We start from the raw sequence: 19,013 nt of genomic DNA, 5'->3' as shown, positions 1-19,013 counted from the left end.
TTAGTGAATTTCTAAAGTTTTTTAAATGCTAATTTCTAACTACAATGTCCCTGAAACCTATGGATTTTTCAGTGAATTACAAAGGTTTTTTAAAAGTTAATTTCAAACTATTCCTACAGAGGTAGGACATGTGCAGAAAGAGGAGGAAAAGTACAGAAATAAGAGAAATGCAGAAAGAACCAATAGAGGTGCAAAAAGAAGTCTTGTTGCAAAGTCATCCTGTGCCCCCAACTTTTTGCTGACTGGTACTGGTGGTAACTGACTCTGACTAACCAAGACTGAAGCCAGTGCTATGCTGAAAGTCACTTAGAATACAGTGAAAAACACCTACATACACTGGGGTACTATGGGTTGGGGTAAACCTGTGTTGCTTCTTTTAGCAATTCTCTTGCCTCTTTCTGTACCTCTCTTGCTTCTTTCTGCACCTCTGTTGCCTCTTTCTGCACTTCACTTGCTTGTTTCTGTACCTCTTTTGCCTCTTTCGGCACCTCTGTTGCTTCTTTATTTCTGCACTTTTCTTTCCTCTTTTTGCACCTCTGACTTAGAGGTAGTTTTAAAGAACCAAGAGAAGAGCAGAAAGAGGCAACTAAGGTGCAGAAAGAAGCAAGAACAGTGCAGAAAGAACAAATAGAGGTGCAAAAAGAGGTCGGAGAGGTACACAAAGCGGCAAAAGAGTTACGGAAAGATGGAAGAGAAGTGCAGAAAGAGGCAAGAGAATTGCTAAAAGAAGCAACAGAGGTGTAGAAAGAAGCAAGAGCAGTGCAGAAAGAACCAACAGAGGTGCTTAAAGAGGCACGAAGGGTGCAGAATGAGGTAAGGGAAGTACAGACAGAAGCAACAGAGGTACAAAAAGAGGCATAAGTCATGCAGAAAGAGGAAAGAGAGGTGTAGAAAGAGGCTAGAGAGTTGCACAAAGAGGGAAGACTGGTGCAGAAAGAGTCAAGAGGGGTGCAGAAACAGACAAGAGAAGTACAGAAAGAGGCAAGAGAATTGCTGAAAGAAGCAACAGAGGTGCAGAAGGAGGCACAAGGAGTGCATAAAGAGGCAGGAGAACTGCAGAAAGAAGCAACATAGGTTTAGAAGGAGGCAAGAGTGATGCAGAAAGAAGGAAGAGAGGTGTAGAAAGAGGCAAGAGAGTTGCACAAAGAGGGAGGGGTGCAGAAAAAGGCAGGAGGGGTGCAGAAGGAAGCAACAGAGATGCTGAAAGAAGCAAGAGAGGTGTAGAAGGAAGCAAGTGAAGTGCAGAAAGAGGCAACATAGGTGCAGAAAGACACAAGAAAGGTACAGAAACAAGTAAGAGAAGTACAGAAAGAGGCATGAGAATTGCACAAAGAAGCAACAGAGGTTTAGACAGAACCAAGAGAAGTGCAAAAAGAGGCAAGTGAGGTGCAGAAAGAAGCAAGAGCAGTTTAGAAAGAACCAACAAAGGTGCAAAAAGAGGCCAGAGGGGTGTAGAAAGAGGTAGGAGAGATACGCAAAGAGGCAAGAGAGGTACAGAAAAAAGAAAGAGAAGGGCAGAAAGAGGCAAGAGATTTGCTGAAAGAAGCAACAGGGGTATAGAAAGAGAGAAGTACAGAAAGAAGGAAGCAAGTAAGGTGCAGAAAGAAGCAAGAGCAGAGCTGAAACAACCAACAGAGATGCAAAAAGAGGCAAGAGGGGTGCAGAAAATGGTAGGAGGGGTGCACAAAGAGGCAAGAGAGGTACATAAAGAAGAAGGGGGTGTAGCGAGAAGGAAGAGAAGTGCAAAAAGAAGTAACAAAGAAGCGCAAAGGGTGCAGAAAGAGCAAGAGAAGTGCAGAAAGAGGCAACAGAGGGACATAAAGAGGCAAGAGAGGTGCAGAAACAGACAGGAAAGGTGCAGAAAGAGGGAACAGCGGTGCAGAAAGAAGCAACGGATCTGCAGTAAAAAGCAACAGAGATGCTGAAATAGGCAACTAAGGTGCAGAAAGGGGCAAGAGATCTGCAGGAAAAGCAACAGAGGTGCTGACAGAGGCAAGTGAGGTGCAGAAAGAAGCAAGGGAGATGCAGAAAGAGAAAAGAGGGGTGCAGAAAGAGGCAAGAGCTCTTCAGAAAAAAGCAACAGAGGGGCTCAAAGAGGCAAGTTAGGTGCATAAAGCGGCAAGAGATCTGCAGAAAAAAGCAACAGAGGTACCGAAAGAGGCAAGTGAGGTGCAGAAAGAAGCAAGAGAAGTGAAGAAAGAAGGAAGAGAAGTGCAGAAATAAGTAACAGAGGTGCTGAAAGAGGCGCAAAGGGTGCAGAAATAGCAAGAAATGTACAGAAAGAGGCAAGTGAGGAACATAAAGAGGCAGGAGGGGTGCAGAAAGAAGGAAGAGAAGTGCAGAATGAAGTAACAGAGGTGCTGAAAGAGGCAAGAGAGGTGCAGAAACAGGCAGGAAAGGTGAAGAAAGAGGGAACAGGGGTGCAGAAAGAGGCAAGAGAAATGTAGAAAAAAGCAACAGAGGTGCTGAAAGAGGCAAGTGAGGTGCAGAAAGAGGCAAGAGACCTGCAGAAAAAAACAACAGAGGTGCTGAAAGATGCAAGTGAGGTACAGAAAGAAGCAAGAGAAGTGCAGAAAGAAGTAACAGAGGTGCTGAAAGAGGCGCGAAGGGTGCAGAGAGAGCAAGAGAAGTGCAGAAAGAGGCAACAGAGGTACAGAATGAGGCAAGAGAGGTGCAGGAAGATGGAACAGGGATGCAGAAAGAAAGAAGAGAGGTGCAGAAAGAGAAAAGATGGGTGCATAAAGAGGCAAGAGATCTGAAGAAAAAAGCAACAGAGGTGCTGAAACAGGCAAGTGAGGTGCAGAAAGAGGCAAGAGATCTGCAGAAAGAGGCAAGAGATCTGCAGAAAAAAGCAACAGAGGTGCTGAAAGAGGTGTCAGCTACAGAAAGAAGCACGGCAAGTGCAGAATGAGGCAATAGAAGTGTAGAAAGAAGCATCAGAGGAGTAGAAAGAGGCAAGAGGGGTGCAGAAAGAGGAGAGAGAGGTGCAAAAAGAAGCAAAAGAGGTGCTCTAAGAGGTGAGAGGGATACAGAAAGGGGCAACAGCAGTGCATAAAGAACCAAGAGAAGTGGAGTAAGAAGCAACAGAGGTGCTGAAAGAGGGACGAAGGGTGCAGAAAGAGGCATAAGAAGTGCGGAAAGAAGCAACAGAGGTACAGTAAGAGGCAAGAGTGGTGCAGAAAGAGGGAACAATGGTGTATAATGAGGCAAGAGATTTGAACAAAGAGGAAAGAGGGGTACAGAAAGAGGCAGGAGGGGTGCAGAAAGAAGCAATAGAGGTGCCTAAAGAGCCAAGATAGATGCAGAAAGAAGCATGTGAAGTGCCGAAAGATGCACCAGTGGTGCAGAAAGACGCAAGAGGGGTGCAGAACAAGCAAGAGAAGTGTAGAAAGAGGCAAGAAAATTGCTGAAAGAAGCAACAGAGGTGTAGAAATAAGCAAGAGAAGTGCAGAAAGAGACAAGTAAGGTGCAGACAGAAGCAGGAACAGTGTAGAAAGAACCAACAGAAGTGCAAAAGGTAGTCAGGGAGCACAAAGAGGCAAGAGAAGTACATAAAGAGGCAGGAGGAGTGCAGAAAAAAGGAAGCGACGTGCAGAATGATGTAACAGAGGTGCTGAAAGAGGCGCAAAGGGTGAAGAAAGAGCAAGAGAAGTGCAGACAGAGGCAACAGAGGTACAGAAAGAGGCAAAAGAGGTGCAGAAACTGGCAGGAAAGGTACAGAAAGAGGGAACAGGGGTGCAGAAAGAGGCAAGAGACCTGCAGAAAAAAGCAAGAGAGGTGCTGAAAGAGGCAGGTGAGGAATGGAAAGGGGCAAGAGATATGCAGAAAAAAGCAACAGGTGCTGAAAAAGGCAAGTGAGGTGCAGAAAGAAGCAAGAGAGGTGCAGAAAAAGGCAATAGAACTGCAGAAAGGAGCAACAGAGGTACAGAAAGAGGCAAAAGGGGTGCAGAAAGAGGCAAGAACAGTACAAAAAGAGGCACCAGATGTACAGAAATAGGCAAGAGAGGTGCAGAAACATGCAGTAAAGGTGTAGAAAGAGGAAAGAGATCTGCAGAAAATCAACAGAGGTGCTGAAAGAGGCAAGTGAGGTGCAGAATGAAGCAAGAGAGGTGCAGAAAGAAAGAAGAGAAGTGAAGAAAGAAGTAACAGGTGCTGAAAGAGGAGTGATGGGTGCGGAAAGAACAAAAGAAGTGCACAAAGAGGCAACAGAGTTACAGAAAGAGGCAAGAGAGGTGCAGAAAGAGGGAACAGGGGTGCAGAAAGAGGCAAGAGAGGTACAGAAAAGAGCAACAGAGGTGCAGAAAGAGGCAAAAGGTGTGTAGAAAGAGGCAAGAAAAGTACAGAAAGAGGCAACAGAGGTACAGAAAGAGGCAAGAGAGGTGCAGAAAAAGGCAGGAAAGGTGCAGAAAGAGGAAACTGGGGTGCAGAAATGGGAAAGAGATCTGCAGAAAAAACAACAGAGGTGCTGGAATAGGCATGTGAGGCGCAGAAAGAGGCAAGAGAAGTGCAGAATGAAGCAACAGAGGTGATCAAAAAGGCACGAAGGGTGTAGAAAGAGGCAAGAGAAGTGCAGAAAGAAGCAAAAGAGGTGCTGAAAGAGGCACGAAGGGTGCAAAAAGAGGTAAGAGTGGTGCAGAAAGAGGGAAGACAGGTGTAGAAAGAGGCTAGAGAGTTGCACAAAGAGGGAAGACGGGTACAGAAAGAGGCAAGAGGGGTGCAGAAACAGGCAAGAGAACTTCAGAAAGAGGCAAGAGAATTACTGAAAGAAGCAACAGAGGTGTAGAAAGAAGCATGAGAAGTGCAGAAAGAGGAAAGTGAGATGCAGAAACAGGCAAGAAAGGTACAGAAAGAGAAGTGCAGAAAGAAACAACAGGGGTGCAGAAAGAAGCAAGACAGGTGCAAAGAAGCATGGAAAGTGCAGAATGAAGCAACAGGGGTGCAGAAAAAGGCAAGAGTAAGGAAAGAAGCAACAGAGGTGCAGAAGGAGGCAAGAGAACTGCAGAAGGAGGCAAGAGATGTGAAGAAACAGGCAAAAGTGGTACAGAAAGAGGGAACAGAGGTGCAGAAACAGGCAGGGAAGGTGCAGAAAGAGGAAACATAGGTGCAGAAAGAGGCAAGAGAGGTGCAGAAAGAGAAAAGAGGGGTGCAGAAAGAGGCAAGAGAGGTGCTGAAAGCGGCATGAAGGGTGCAGAAAGAGACAAGCCAGGTGAAGAAAGAAGGAACAGAGGTACAGAAAGAGGCAAGAGTGGTGCAGAAAGAGGGGAGAGAAGTGTAGAAGAGGCAAGAGAGTTGTACAAAAAGGGAAGAAGGGTGCCGAAACAAGCAAACGGGGTGCATAAAGAAGCAATAGAGGTGCAGGAAGAGGCAAGAGAGGTTTAGTAAGAGGCAAGTGAAGTGCAGAAGGAGGCAAGAGAACTGCACAAAGAGGCAATAGAGGTACAGAAAGAGGCAAGTGAGGTGCAGAAAGAAGCAACAGATGTGCAGAAAGAGGAAACAGAGGTGCAGAAAGAGGCAAAAAGTGCAGAAAGGCGTAAGAGGGGTACAGAAAAAGGCAAGAGAGGTGCAAAAACAGGAAAGAAAGGTGCAGAAAGAGGCAAGAGGGGTAGAGAAAGAAGCAAATGAGGTGTGAAAGAGGAAACAGATATACAGACAGGGGGAAGAAAGTTGCAGAAAGTACAAAGATTTGCAGAAAGAGGCAAGATAAGAGCAGAAAAAGAAAGAAATGTGAGGAAAGAAGAAACAGGAATACAGAAAGAGGGAAGAGAGGTGCAGAAGGAAGGAAGAGTGGCTTGCACACCATTAGTACAAATTTAACACCCACATTTAGGAATGAGTAACAGATGACCATTCTAGGTTTGCAAAGGGCCTTCCACCACACTGTAACACTTGTCGCTGTATTTTTGGTAACATTTTAGCCATTTGAGCTAGAAACAAGGCTTTATTTGTTCAAATCTGCAGATTAGGGAGCAGATGATGAATTATGTGGCTAATGCAGAAAATTTATAATTGTGCGAAAGTCGGTGCAGCCAAACAGTCACATATTTACACCACTCTGCAAACACTGCACCTGGCACACTGCTGCTCGGGTGGGATGTAGTCCACTTGTGTCCAGCATTGTTGGTTTTTTTTAAATAACAATTTGGGGAGGGGTACCGCGTGGCCCCCTCCAGAGGCCAATTAAGCCTGCGGGACCACATCCCCCGGGCCTGGCCAACCTTCTTTTTTTCATTATTATTTTTTTTTTTTGAAGGGGCCGCCACCCTTCTCAGGCCAATTATGGCCCAGGGGGCCCCATCCCCCAAGGACGGCCTTCCTTTTTTTTTTATAAATTGATTTTACAGGGAGGGGGCCACGTGGCCCCCCTTTCCCTGGGCCAATTATGGCCCTGGGGACCACATCCCCTAGGGCTTAGCCAGCTTTGTTTTTTGTTTGGAGGCAGGCTGCAAGCCTCCCTCCTGAGGCCAATTATGGCGCTGGGGACCCCATTCCCCGGGGCCTGGTCAGCATTTTTTTTTTAAACAATTTGATGGGAAGGGGACCCAGTGGCCCCCCTCCCGGGCCATCTCTGGCCCCGGGAACCCCATCCCCTGAGGCCGGCCCGCTAGTAGGGGACCGTGGGGGAGATCCAATGACCCTACGGTCCCGCCGACTTCCCGCCTCCTGCGGGAGCCGGCATTGCTTTTGGGCAAGGGGAGCTGCAAACATGCAGCTCTCCTTCCCCAAAAGTAATTCTGCTTTGCTTCGTTAAAGCTAGAGCTGGTTTCCTGCTCTCGCTTCAACTAAGGGGCTGGGGGGGCCGCGGGGGGCCGTGTGCCCCCCGCACATAAAAAATAAAGCCCCAGGGAGGTGGCGGTCCCTGGGGTTGTGGGGGGGCGTGTGCCCCACGCACATGAATAATAAAGCCCCGGGAGGTGTTGGTCCCTAGGGCTGTGGGGGCCCCCTTAGGACCCCCAAATTATTTGGTGATTGCCCCCGGGACCTGGCACACCCAAGGGCTTATAGAAAACTTAGCGCGGGAGCCAGTGCTTCACTTTTTATAACAAAATTCTCGTCCGGATTCACGCACCCAACGCGAATTCGGCTGTTTTAAATAAAATAAATGCTTTTTTTGACCCCTGGTCAGGGGGTCCTTGTGGGACCCCTTGTGGGACCCCCTGACCAGGCCTAGGGGGTCAGGGTGTTTCTACCCTACCCCCTTTCCTTCTTTTTTACCTTTTTCTTGTGAACGAGTCACAAGATGGCTGCCAACACTTCCTGGTTTGAAGTGTTGGCAGCCAATCAGAAGACAGCTCGTGCTCGATGTTCAGATATCATCTCGTAATTGCCATTTCTAGCAAAAATATTAGAACAACATGTGCTGCAGTCCCTTGCCTGTTACTTTCAGACCAACCATCTTCTAGAACCCAACCAGGCGGGTTTCAGGCCACATTATTGTACTGAATAAGTCATGCTTTCCGTATTGGACGAGATGAGAATGAGAGCGGATAGGAAGGCGCCATGTGCTCTGGTCCTGTTGGACCTATCCGCGGCTTTTGATACGGTGAATCATAGTCAACTTATGTCGCGGATTGCTGACCTGGGGATCCAGGGCACCGCCAGCGCTTGGCTAACTTCTTTCCTTGGAGACCGCACCCAAAGAGTCCAACTGACAGACCTGGTATCCCATCGCGGGACCTTGACATGTGAAGTACCGCAAGGGTCAGCCCTGTCCCCTTTGCTCTTTAATGTTTACTTGCAGCCTTTAATTGCCGCACTAAATCAGCTAGACTGCAGGGTATATAACTATGCCGACGACATCCAAATTCTGTTTCAAATAGATCAGTCGCCCACATCGCAGGTGAATATGCAAGACATTCTGAAATTCATGGTGAACTGAATGTAGGCAAATTCTCTAAAACTAAACCCGGATAAAACGGAGGTGCTGGCGGTCACTACAGTAGCAAACCCCTGGAATGAGCTGTTCTGGCCTAATGAACTGGGGCAGCCGCCAAAACCAGAACCGTAGTAAAAAGCCTAGGGATAAAAATGTATGTTATGCTATGAATGTCCCAGCAGTGGTAGGAACCTGTGTAGGACTGCTGCGACAACTCAGGAAACTATCATCGCTGCTATCCTTCTCTACTATCCGGACGGCGGTTTCAGCTCTGATCCTGGCCTGCCTAGATTATGGTAACTCCCTCTACGCTGGGCTAACAAAAAAATCCCTGGCCAGGCTTCAAGGCGTTATAAACGATGCAGCCAGGCTGATCTTTAAAAAACCCAGGAGGACACATGTCACCTCACTGTTGCAGGACCTACACTGGCTACCAATATCCCAGCGAATGAAGTTCAAAAGTCTCTGTATCACTCACAAAGCCATTTATGGCTCGGCCCCGAACTTTATCAAGGATAAATTGATCCTTTACGCTCCCTGCAGGAAGCTGCAATCTTCGGAAGCTTGTCTCCTGTTATGTCCACGGTTCAAGCGTTCAACGTTAGGGGAGAAAGCCTTTTCAAATATGATGCCTTCACTATGGAACAGAATCCCGGAAAGCCTGCGCAAAGAGACCAATCTGCTTACCTTCAGGAAGAGATTAAAAACTGTTCTCTTCCTGGAAGCTTGGAGCTCTATGTAAAGTACTCCTCACCCTCTGCCTCTCTTTATTGGGCCCTCTCGGACAGCGCTTAGAGACCTCTTCGGTGATAATGCGCTATACAAATGCCCAATAACAATAACAATAACAATATCGATATTTTAATTTTTTTAATTTGTCAAGAACTACTCAACAGGATGTTTTCTGAACTAAGAGCTACCTTTTTGCCAAATTTGGTGTAATTCGTTCAGCAGTTCAGGCTGTATCCTGTTCCAAAATTTCCTATGGAAATTAACATGGGGAAAACGAATTTAGGGACCCCACCTTTTTTCACGGTCCCCACTTGACGAATCACCACGAAACGTTCGCGAAGATTGGTAATTGAATGTGTGGTAGTGTTGCAGTTGTTGTAATGACTGCGGGGTAAATGCACGCTTGGTAATGGCATGGGCGGTTCTGTCATATAACCGGTCCCTGGGCTCGGGTGGTCAATTTATTTATTGCCCCGGGGAGCTGGAGGTCCCAGGTGCTCATGGGGGGTCCGACCAACGATCCCGTGTTATTCAAATTAAGCCCCGGGGAGTTGGTGGTCTCTGGGGCATAATTAAGCCCAAGGAGGGGAAGTCGCCAAGAACTTTCCTACCTGAGGGTTCTAATGTAAACAAGCGCCCTCCAAAACTTTCCATGCATAACAAGAATTAATTGTTTGCCAACATGACGACAGCATTGTACGTGTACTTCTGTGTTGGAAAATAAAGCTTTTATTTCCTTTAGATTTACACTGAAAAACATTTTTCAACATCGTGGTAACACTAATATCTGCTTGGAATAATGGCGAAAAATGTGCTATTTTACTACACGCCACCAGATGGAGGACAAGTACTACTTGCATTGTTTTTATCCTCTTTCCACAGAAAACATTAGGAAAACAGAAATCAGAAAGCATAGGATTATGGGGATGACTAAAATGAGTTAAAACAAAAGGCATCAAGTAATAACAAAAACATTTATCATGCTCATTCACAGGTGCAACAACTCGCATGAAATGTGCGACCAATCGCGTGACGTCTTTGTTTTTACTACACCAAACATAAATATATAGAACCAGAAAGCGTCACTTCTAAGCCGTGTTTGGTGTAAGTATGGTTGGGTTCACACACAAAATAGGCTCTACTGAGTCGTGTTAAAGCAGGCCTTATACTTGACCACTGAAATTTTGCGAACGTGCGCTCACGGCGTTTCCGCTTACTTATGGATTTACCTCAATTGTCACATAATCCACAATCTGCTGCATAATCAGCAGATTTTTTTAAGTGTTTCTAGCGCCAACGGATCAAAAGATACTGCTGTGGAAGGCCCTTCGCAAAGGTTGACTGGTCATTTTTCTTTTGCTTCTTGTTGTATTTGAGTGTCAGACTTTTACTAATGAGGCTAAACTTTGCACAGATAGTGCTAACGTGTAAAAATTAGAATATATTGGAGGTAGTACTAGTATAAAATATGCTGCATAATTTCAGTTTTTTTGCCGCATAAGTACATCCTGCTCTAAAATATGGGGGCAGATTTACAAGCCCCTTGCGCCTCTTTTACGCCGCCGTTGCGTCACTTTTGTGACGAAGCGGCGGCGCAAAAGATGCACCATGGTGCGGGGTATTTACAACGTGACGCATCTGGGAGATGCGTCACGTTGTAAAGCCCTGCGCCAGAAGGAGGCGTTCCTGCGCAGGGGAGGGGGGGGGGTTCCGGCGCAGGAACGCATCCTAAAAGTGGCTGAGTGAAATCTACAAGATTTCACTCAGTCACTTTGGGGCCCATGCTGCGTCAAAACCCTGCGCCTGCTTGAAGCAGGCGTAAGGATTGACACAGCATTTGAAGGATAGGGCACCCTAGAGTCTTGCTGGAGCTGCGTCGCACTTGCGACGCAACTCCAGCAATGGGCCACTTTTTGCGTGACGCATCTGTGCTGTTTTTGCCTCATGGTGCGCCGCATTGTAAATGCGGCGCATCCATTGTGGCGGAGGCATGGCGCACAATAAGTGGCGTATCCCTGCTGATATGCAGGGATGCGCCACTTATTGTAAATATGCCCCTTAGTCCTTCCCTTCCGCATAATTCCAGTGGCACTGCTTATACTTCCGATTCACACATTGACATTTAAAGATAAAGAGCAGAGCGTTTCTCTTGCATCTGTGGGAGGGACCTACATAGCACAAAAGAATGTCTAACGAGAGTAATTTTACAACATGACAGGGGAACGGGAGAGAGATGCGCAGCATGTTAATCTTCATGACATCACACATGAAAATAGGGAGCACCCGCCTGATTTCCCATACTGACAGGAGCAAAATGACCGAGTCCAACACTTTTTTGTAAATCCCAAAAATAAACTATACACACATTTGTTTCTATTGGATTTTATTTAGTTTAGAGAACAATTCGAACTTTAAAATATCACTGCAATACTCCAGAAGCCTAGATTTGTGCTTGCTTGGGTTCACAACATTTCAAGATGAAATGGGACAGTTTGGGATCTTATGTGTCTGTTGTGATCTTGATTTTCGGACTTCGGTTAAATTAGGTGTATAAGCCATGCACATTATTAATGTAAAAGGAGAATTTTATACATAAAATTGTGGAATGTGATTTGGCAAAAGTGTAATATGATTTGGCAGACTCTACCAGTTTGGGACACATTCAGCTAGTTTGGAATTGGAAGTGAGCATCTGGGCCAGCAAATGGAGGTGAACACCCATAGGAGTGAGGATATTTGTGTGCATCTTGTCATGGTGGGGAAAGGCACACCTATTTACTTCTGTCAAAGGCAGGAGTATGCACCTTTACAGAGCTGAAATGGGGAAGGAACTTTCATATTCCATAGTGGTACATATAGAGCAAGTTTTCTGTATAAGCAAAACTATGTTTGCTGAAGAAAACAGTTATGATTGAGACAACACACATTTGCTATTCATGCATTCATTTTTTCATATGTTGAAAGTTTCCTTAGGCAAATGAGACACTATAGGGTACTCCTAGAATATTATTATATTATATATAGAACATCCTTGGACTAGTGGACATTACAGAAGAAGGACTGCCCTACTGCTGACGCCTGCCTTTCTGAATGAGAAGGAAGACTGGATCTGCTTACCTTCATCCCAGACTAACCAAGAGTGATTCCAAGAGTCAGTAGGATGACCTCTTGTGTGAGCTACAGGGACACAACAGGTTTCAGAAGCCTCCCTACACGTGCCAAGTTGACCTGCTTCACCTGACCTGGCTGTACCTGCTTCTGGCCTCTTCCTGGAGTGAGTCCTGAAACCCAAGAGGTGCCCCTATGCTATCGACCAAGGTTGGCCTCAGAGCATATTCCTCCCTGCCTAACTGTGGGTTCCATCAAATCCGATGCCGCACAATGCAACTTGATGCAGGACCTCACATCACAGCACCTTGCAGCTCTTGTCTGACGGCCTCATCGGAACTGATGCAACTCGACGCAGAACCTCACATCTCAGCCTACATCGAAACTGACACAGCATGACACAACTTGATGTAGGATCTCACATCACAGCCCTCGCAGCTCCCAATCGGAAATGACGCAGCTCAATGCAACTTGATGCAGGATTTTGCACTGCAGCACAGCACAGCTCTTGATCGGTGTAGGGTCCTCCCCAGTCCGGGTACTCACCAATGACTACACCACACATGGAGCTTAGAATAATACATCTTTATTGTTCTGTGTGTAACTTCGACTTCAACATTCTAAGCCTGCACTCACTTCACTACGCTCCAATGCTTACGTCACAGTTCTACAGATTCCATCAGGAGCCACAAGGGTTCTGTGATTGGAAACTCACATGGCACTAAATCTCTCCCAAGTTAAATACAAAAATATTTTTTTAATAACTTTATACACAATCATAACACTTTAATGAGTTTTTGTGGCACTTTGATGACGCATCCTGACCTTGCCATCTGAAACTGGTAATAGGCAGTAAAAGTGTCCCTAATTTGTGTTGATGATGTAGGAACAGTAGCAGTCAGGGGGACTTCACTTGTCTTTTCATACACAGTCTCTACATTAACATCAGTGCCTGATGAGCCACATGTTGGAAATTCAAGGAATCTCACTTAATGGACTTCCCAATACTTTGGGCAGTCACCATGTGTCCTTTGCTGGCCACAACATGAAATGGTTCAGCATCAAAAGGAGCATCAGACTTTCATTTCTTATGCTGACGAACAAGTACTCAATCTCATCTAGTGAACATAATGCCTTTTGCATGTCAACGATTGGCAGCGGAGGCCTTCATTTTCCTTTTATGATCTAAGTCTTTCATGAGGGTTTTTTTCTCAGTATTTGATCTTCTGTTGGTCCATTGATGTAACTTGGTCGCCATGGCTCTCCTTAACATCAAGATAGCAGGGCTTTCACCTGTGGTCGAGGGAGGGGCCCAACGGTAAGCTTGAAGAGTCGAATTTAAGATGGTTTTAAGGTCGAGCTTTTCAAGAACAGCACGCTGGACAACTTTCTTAAGAGTACTCATGAAATTTTCGACAAGGCCATTAGCATGTGGCTAAAGAGGTGTGCTTTTCTGATGTTTCACATTAAGATGATTGAGAAAATCTCAGAATTCTCGACTGTTGAAAGGATGGCCTTTGTCAGACTTTAATATTGCAGGGACACCCCTGTTGCTAAAATGCTGTCTAATCTCTCGAAGACTCTTTTTTGAGTGATAGACGAGAGATCTTCTATCAATAGAAAATAAGAGTATTTAACAACAATCACCATCAGGTGATTTCTGTTGGCAAGAGGACTGAAGAAATCAATAGCAATTCTTTCCCATATACGCATTGGCAACTTTGACATGTTTAAGGTGTGTTGAGTGGTTTTTGATGACAGTCAGCTGCATAAATAATAGCTCTTCAATACTCTTTCAACTCTCATCAAGATGTGGTAACCAGACTCGGTCTCAGAGAGCTTGTTTGGTGGCAAGAATTCCACCATGTCCTTCATGAGCTACTTCAATTATCTGTTGTTGCAGGCTCTCTGGAATGACAATTCTCGAGCCGCTTTGAATAAGGCCTTCCTGAGTAATGAACAGTTCATCTTTAAAAAGTTTAAACTTCTGGTTTCACTGTCACTGCTAAGAGGTCGAGGGTGCGGGAACCTAGGCTGATGTGTAATAATGTCTTTAGTTTTAGCATGTCATTATTTTGACTCATGGCACTGACGATTTGTTAAAAAAAATGGCAGCTGGAGTGCTTGATTTCACAATGAAATGTATGTATGCTTCAGCCATCTTAGAAGGGGTGCAAGGGCACTGTAAAGACAGTTGTGAGAAGTATTATACAGAGTTTTGATCTTTCCTTGGAGTATGCACGATGGTGTAGGTGTATTCTTGTAATCACAAACCCGAAAAGTTCAATGCGAATAGGCATTTTTGCCTTTGGATTGCCAATGATGGTCAACAATGCTTGATTTTCGGTCATAAGCGCAAAGGGCTTCCCATACAAGAATACGTGGAAATGTTGAGAAGCCCACACCACTACTAAGCTTTCTTTCTCAGGTTGTGAATAAGCACGTTCACCTTTGGAGAAACCTCGGCTTGCATATGCCACAATATGTCTTCGAGCATTTGGGTGTTCGCTGTACTGTGCAAGGATTGCACCTAACAATAAAAGGGCTAGCATCCACAACAACCTCAGTATGAAGCTTCAGCTCAAAGTATGACATTTTAGTAGCATTATCCCTAGCTTGTTGATTTTTTGGAAATTTGCTTGCATTCATGTGACCAATGAAAAGAAACATTCTTTTTCATCAAGTCTTCTGACAGTGGCAAAGTCTTGTATATATCTTGAACAATAGCTAGCCATGCCAAGGAATGAATGTAATATGGCAACATCTTGTAGGGTACTGGCAGTTGACATACTTGCACTTTAGCAGGATCAGGTGTCATGCCTTCCTCAGACAAGATAAGGTCAAAGAATTTAAAGTTTGTTTTATGGATCTCACATTTCTCAGCATTCATAGTTAAGTCTGCATCAGCGAGAAAACAACATACTTTCGTGAGAGCTTTATCGTGCTCCTTTTTTTGTAGCTCCAAAAACCAATATGTCTTCACTATAATTGAAAGCATTCAAGACAGGTTGTATGGTCCATCAAATGACATCTTGAAACAGCTCAGCAGCTGATGACAGAAGAAACGGTTGTAATGTACCTGGCCTTCTCCTTAAGTTCCTACTGATGATATCCTTTATTCAGATAAAGGCGAGAGAATATCTTCGCACCAATTAATTATGTTGTCATGTCAGCATTGTTCGGACTTGGAGGTCGTTCTCTTTTGATTGCCTTGTTCGCTCGACACATATCTATGTAGATGCGTACAGCTCCTTCACTGTCCATTTTGGGTACTACCAGTATGGGAGAAACCCATGGCGCTGGACCAGTGGAATGCTAAATGAAATCATGTTTGAATAAGGGTTCAAGTTCTTTTTCAACAGCATCTTGTAAATGAAAGGCAATTTGTCTGGGTCTTTGACCAACAGGACGGACATCCTCATTAATGTGTAATTGAACTTTGATTGTCTTGAGGTTTCACAACCCTTGAAATGACGAAGGGACTTGAATTACTATTTCCGTGATGAGCATTCATGTTATAGTTCACTGATATCAGTCCCATATTAGCAGCTGTGCTGAAGCTGAGTAAACAGGGGCTAGACATGGTACCTTGAAGTATATGAATGGGTGCTTGTGATTTTGTTCTTCTTGTATTCCATTGTTGCTACAAACAAACTTCGGTGCAGCCCATGTACAAACTTTAGTTTACGATGGCATAAGACAGGGCAATAGAGACAATCTGAAAAACATGAAGTGGGGAGGGTCAAAAAGGGCAATTATTTAACGACCAAGGCTACTTAGGCCCTAATACTAGCAAAACAAACAAAAGAAACCTGGTCGAAATTAATGTGAGTGTGCCATGTTGAGTCTGAGACCATGAGTCCATTAATGACACTGTAGTGATAACACTGGGCTAGAAAAAATTCCCATCAGCCCACCCATCTGGTGGAATTTCGTCACGTGGGAGATGTATCATAAATCCAATTCTTAAAACACCTTGAATTGATGTAAAGAAGGATTTTGAAGATTTTTAGACCACAGTGATTCACTCGTGATGCCAATGGAGTGCAGTGCGCGTGAAAAAAGTGAAAGTGCAAGATAAAATTGACTCAAAGGACCAAAAAAGGTTTATTAAGTATGGTGCTATGGTCAAAACTAAAAACAATGCCTCAATAGTTTTAAATAATAACTATACCGAGGCATAGTGTGTTTTGGTCGACATGTTTCAGCTAGATGGACTACTGGTCCTAGCTTTCTTCAGGACCCGGTGAAATACTGCGACTGCAAATTAACACAAATAATAATTCTAGTGCTGATGTTGTACAACAATTATGGATAAATCCTACCAGTTGTTCTGAGCCCAGAGGTATACTGGCGGTGATCCAAACTTAACGTCTATCCCAGCACCTCCACTCCCTCTCGGATGCTTACATAGCGGTACCGACGGACAGAACGGGGCCTCCCTATTCCCGAGTGGGTGACCGGGTGAGGTGAGGCATTATCCCACATAATGCTGGGATAGACGTTAAGTTTGGATCACCGCCAGTATACCTCTGGGCTCAGAACAACTGGTAGGATTTATCCATAATTGTTGTACAACATCAGCACTAGAATTATTATTTGTGTTAATTTGCAGTCGCAGTATTTCACCGGGTCCTGAAGAAAGCTAGGACCAGTAGTCCATCTAGCTGAAACATGTCGACCAAAACACACTATGCCTCGGTATAGTTATTATTTAAAACTATTGAGGCATTGTTTTTAGTTTTGACCATAGCACCATACTTAATAAACCTTTTTTGGTCCTTTGAGTCAATTTTATCTTGCACTTTCACTTTTTTCACGCGCACTGCACTCCATTGGCATCACAAGTGAATCACTGTGGTCTAAAAATCTTCAAAATCCTTCTTTACATCAATTCAAGGTGTTTGAAGAATTGGATTTATGATACATCTCCCACGTGACGAAATTCCACCAGATGGGTGGGCTGATGGGAATTTTTTCTAGCCCAGTGTTATCACTACAGTGTCATTAATGGACTCATGGTCTCAGACTCAACATGGCACACTCACATTAATTTCGACCAGGTTTCTTTTGTTTGTTTTGCCAATAGAGACAATCCTCACTCTTTGGAGGGAGGGAGTCTTTCCACTTTTTACAGACCTCTTTCCGGGCAAGTAGCACTAAGTATAACAATAACCCGAGGTGGATCTGCAGTGCATTCTGACAGAATAAACCATCATCCCCAAAAAACACTAGTGACCGATAGTCTTCAATATTAGCTTTGAAAATATCACCTAGTTTTCTTAAATCTAGTGGTGGTTACCAGATTTGCGCCTGATGAACGTAACTTTCTCCCAGGAGTGTACCAGGTAAATTTTTCCTGCATAGATATTGGGCCCAGGCCCAGGCCATGTACTGCTCTGAACACAATACAGAGAGATTTAAAATGAATTCTCTCATTTATGGGCAACCAGAGAAGGTCTTTGAGGGCTAAAGATGTTGAGTACCTACACTGCCTATTTAACGCCAGTTTGGCTGCTGTAGCCTGGATCCTCTGTAGCTTCCGTAGTACTGATTGTGGTGCTCCCAAGTATGGGGAGTTATAATAGTCCAACCTGCTCAGTATTAGACTCCTCACCACCAGCGGTCTAGTAGTGGTGGGCAGTAGTGGGAGGATATGGTGCAGTGCTCTTAATAAGGAGAAACGGGTACTGACTGTTTTGTTGACTTGTGACTCCAGTTGGAGATTATCATCCATTAGAACCCCCAGGTTATGCACTGTTCTCGCTGGAGTTAGTGGTTTTTCCGTAGGGGTGAGTCTAAACTTGGAGAGGAGATGACGAACAATGTTGGCTATGGAGCAGTAAACTATCTCCATTTTCTCTCCATTAAATTGTAAGGAGTTTTTGCTAAGCCAACTGGAGGCCTTGAGCATGCACTCCTGAAATTTCTCACGGGATACCGCTTGGTTTCCTTATAAAGAGAACATCAATTGCGTGTCGTCCACATAATTGACTAGATCGATGCCAAAGGACTTGATAATTGGGATCAGAGGGCGCAAATAGATATTAAATAAAATTGGGCTAATTGCTGAACCCTGTGGCACCCCATGCCGCACGAGGGTTTTAGGGGAAGTAAACGGTGCAATAGTTACCATCTGTTGCCTGCCCGTCTGATATGATTGCAGCCACTTTAACGCCCCTCCTTTCACTCCGATGTTCTTTAGTCTTTTCAGCAGGATATTGTGATTCACTGTAACGAATGCAGCCGACGTATCTAGTAACACTGGTACTGATGGATTACCATTGTCGGCTCGCATTCTCAGGTTATCAAGGACCGTCACTAGGGCTGTTTACACTCCATGCCCTGGTCGAAAACCAAATTGATCCCAGTCTAGCAGAAGCTTTTTTTCTAGATAGAGGGACAGAGATTTACTAACTACCCATTCCAGAATTTTTACTGGATATGGTAGAAGAGAAATTGGTCTAAAACTCGATGGGCAATTACGGTCTTGTTACGGCTTCTTAAGCAACGGCGTCACCACTGCCTGCTTCCAGACCTCCAGTACGATTCCCCTTTCTAATGACTGACAGCAGGTCTGCTGCAGCCAGGGAAATAGTTCTAACTGGAACTATTTCCAGATTGCCTGTGGGAGGGGATCTAAAGGGGAACCGGAGGAGACACTTTTGGCTAGGTTATTAAATGTATATCAGTGGGGATTTGAAAGCATTCTAAAGCAGGCGGCTGATAGCGCTTAGGTGCAACTTTTTGTTGTTTTATTGCTAATCTCGTGGGAGGTTTCTTTTCCTCATCAGAGCTAGTATTATTGTTGGAGTTTAGGCCACCAACTATATTATTGATCTTTGCGTCAAAATAGATTGCGATGTTGTCGCAGAGTTTTAGTGTCACGATCACTTTATTGCCTATACATGCTGGATTGGATAGGTCCTTTATGATGGTAAAAAGCATTTTTGTACTATTAGGTGCCTGTAGAATAGTTTTAGCATAGTACGCTGCTTTAGCCCTTGAGATTGCTTCTTTATGTGAGGCCTGTAGTAATTTCAGTTTTTCTTTATCTGATTCCTCATATGACCTTCTCCATTTTCTTTCGGCTTGTTTAAGGTTTTTTCCGCATAAGTTTTAGCTCTTCGCTGTACCAGGGAGCCAAGGGTTTCTTTCTATTCTTCAGCCTTTTCTTTGGGACTATCTGATCTAGAATACCCTTTATTTGATCACAGTAAGTTTGATAGTTTTCATCCACTGATTTACTGGACACCAATAAATTCTATTCTGGGAATGTTGAAGATTGTCTATTTTTAAAT

The sequence above is a fragment of the Lissotriton helveticus genome, chromosome 8, assembly GCF_964261635.1.
Source record: "Lissotriton helveticus chromosome 8, aLisHel1.1, whole genome shotgun sequence".
Taxonomy (NCBI): domain Eukaryota; kingdom Metazoa; phylum Chordata; class Amphibia; order Caudata; family Salamandridae; genus Lissotriton; species Lissotriton helveticus.
This window is presented reverse-complemented; position numbering follows the sequence as displayed.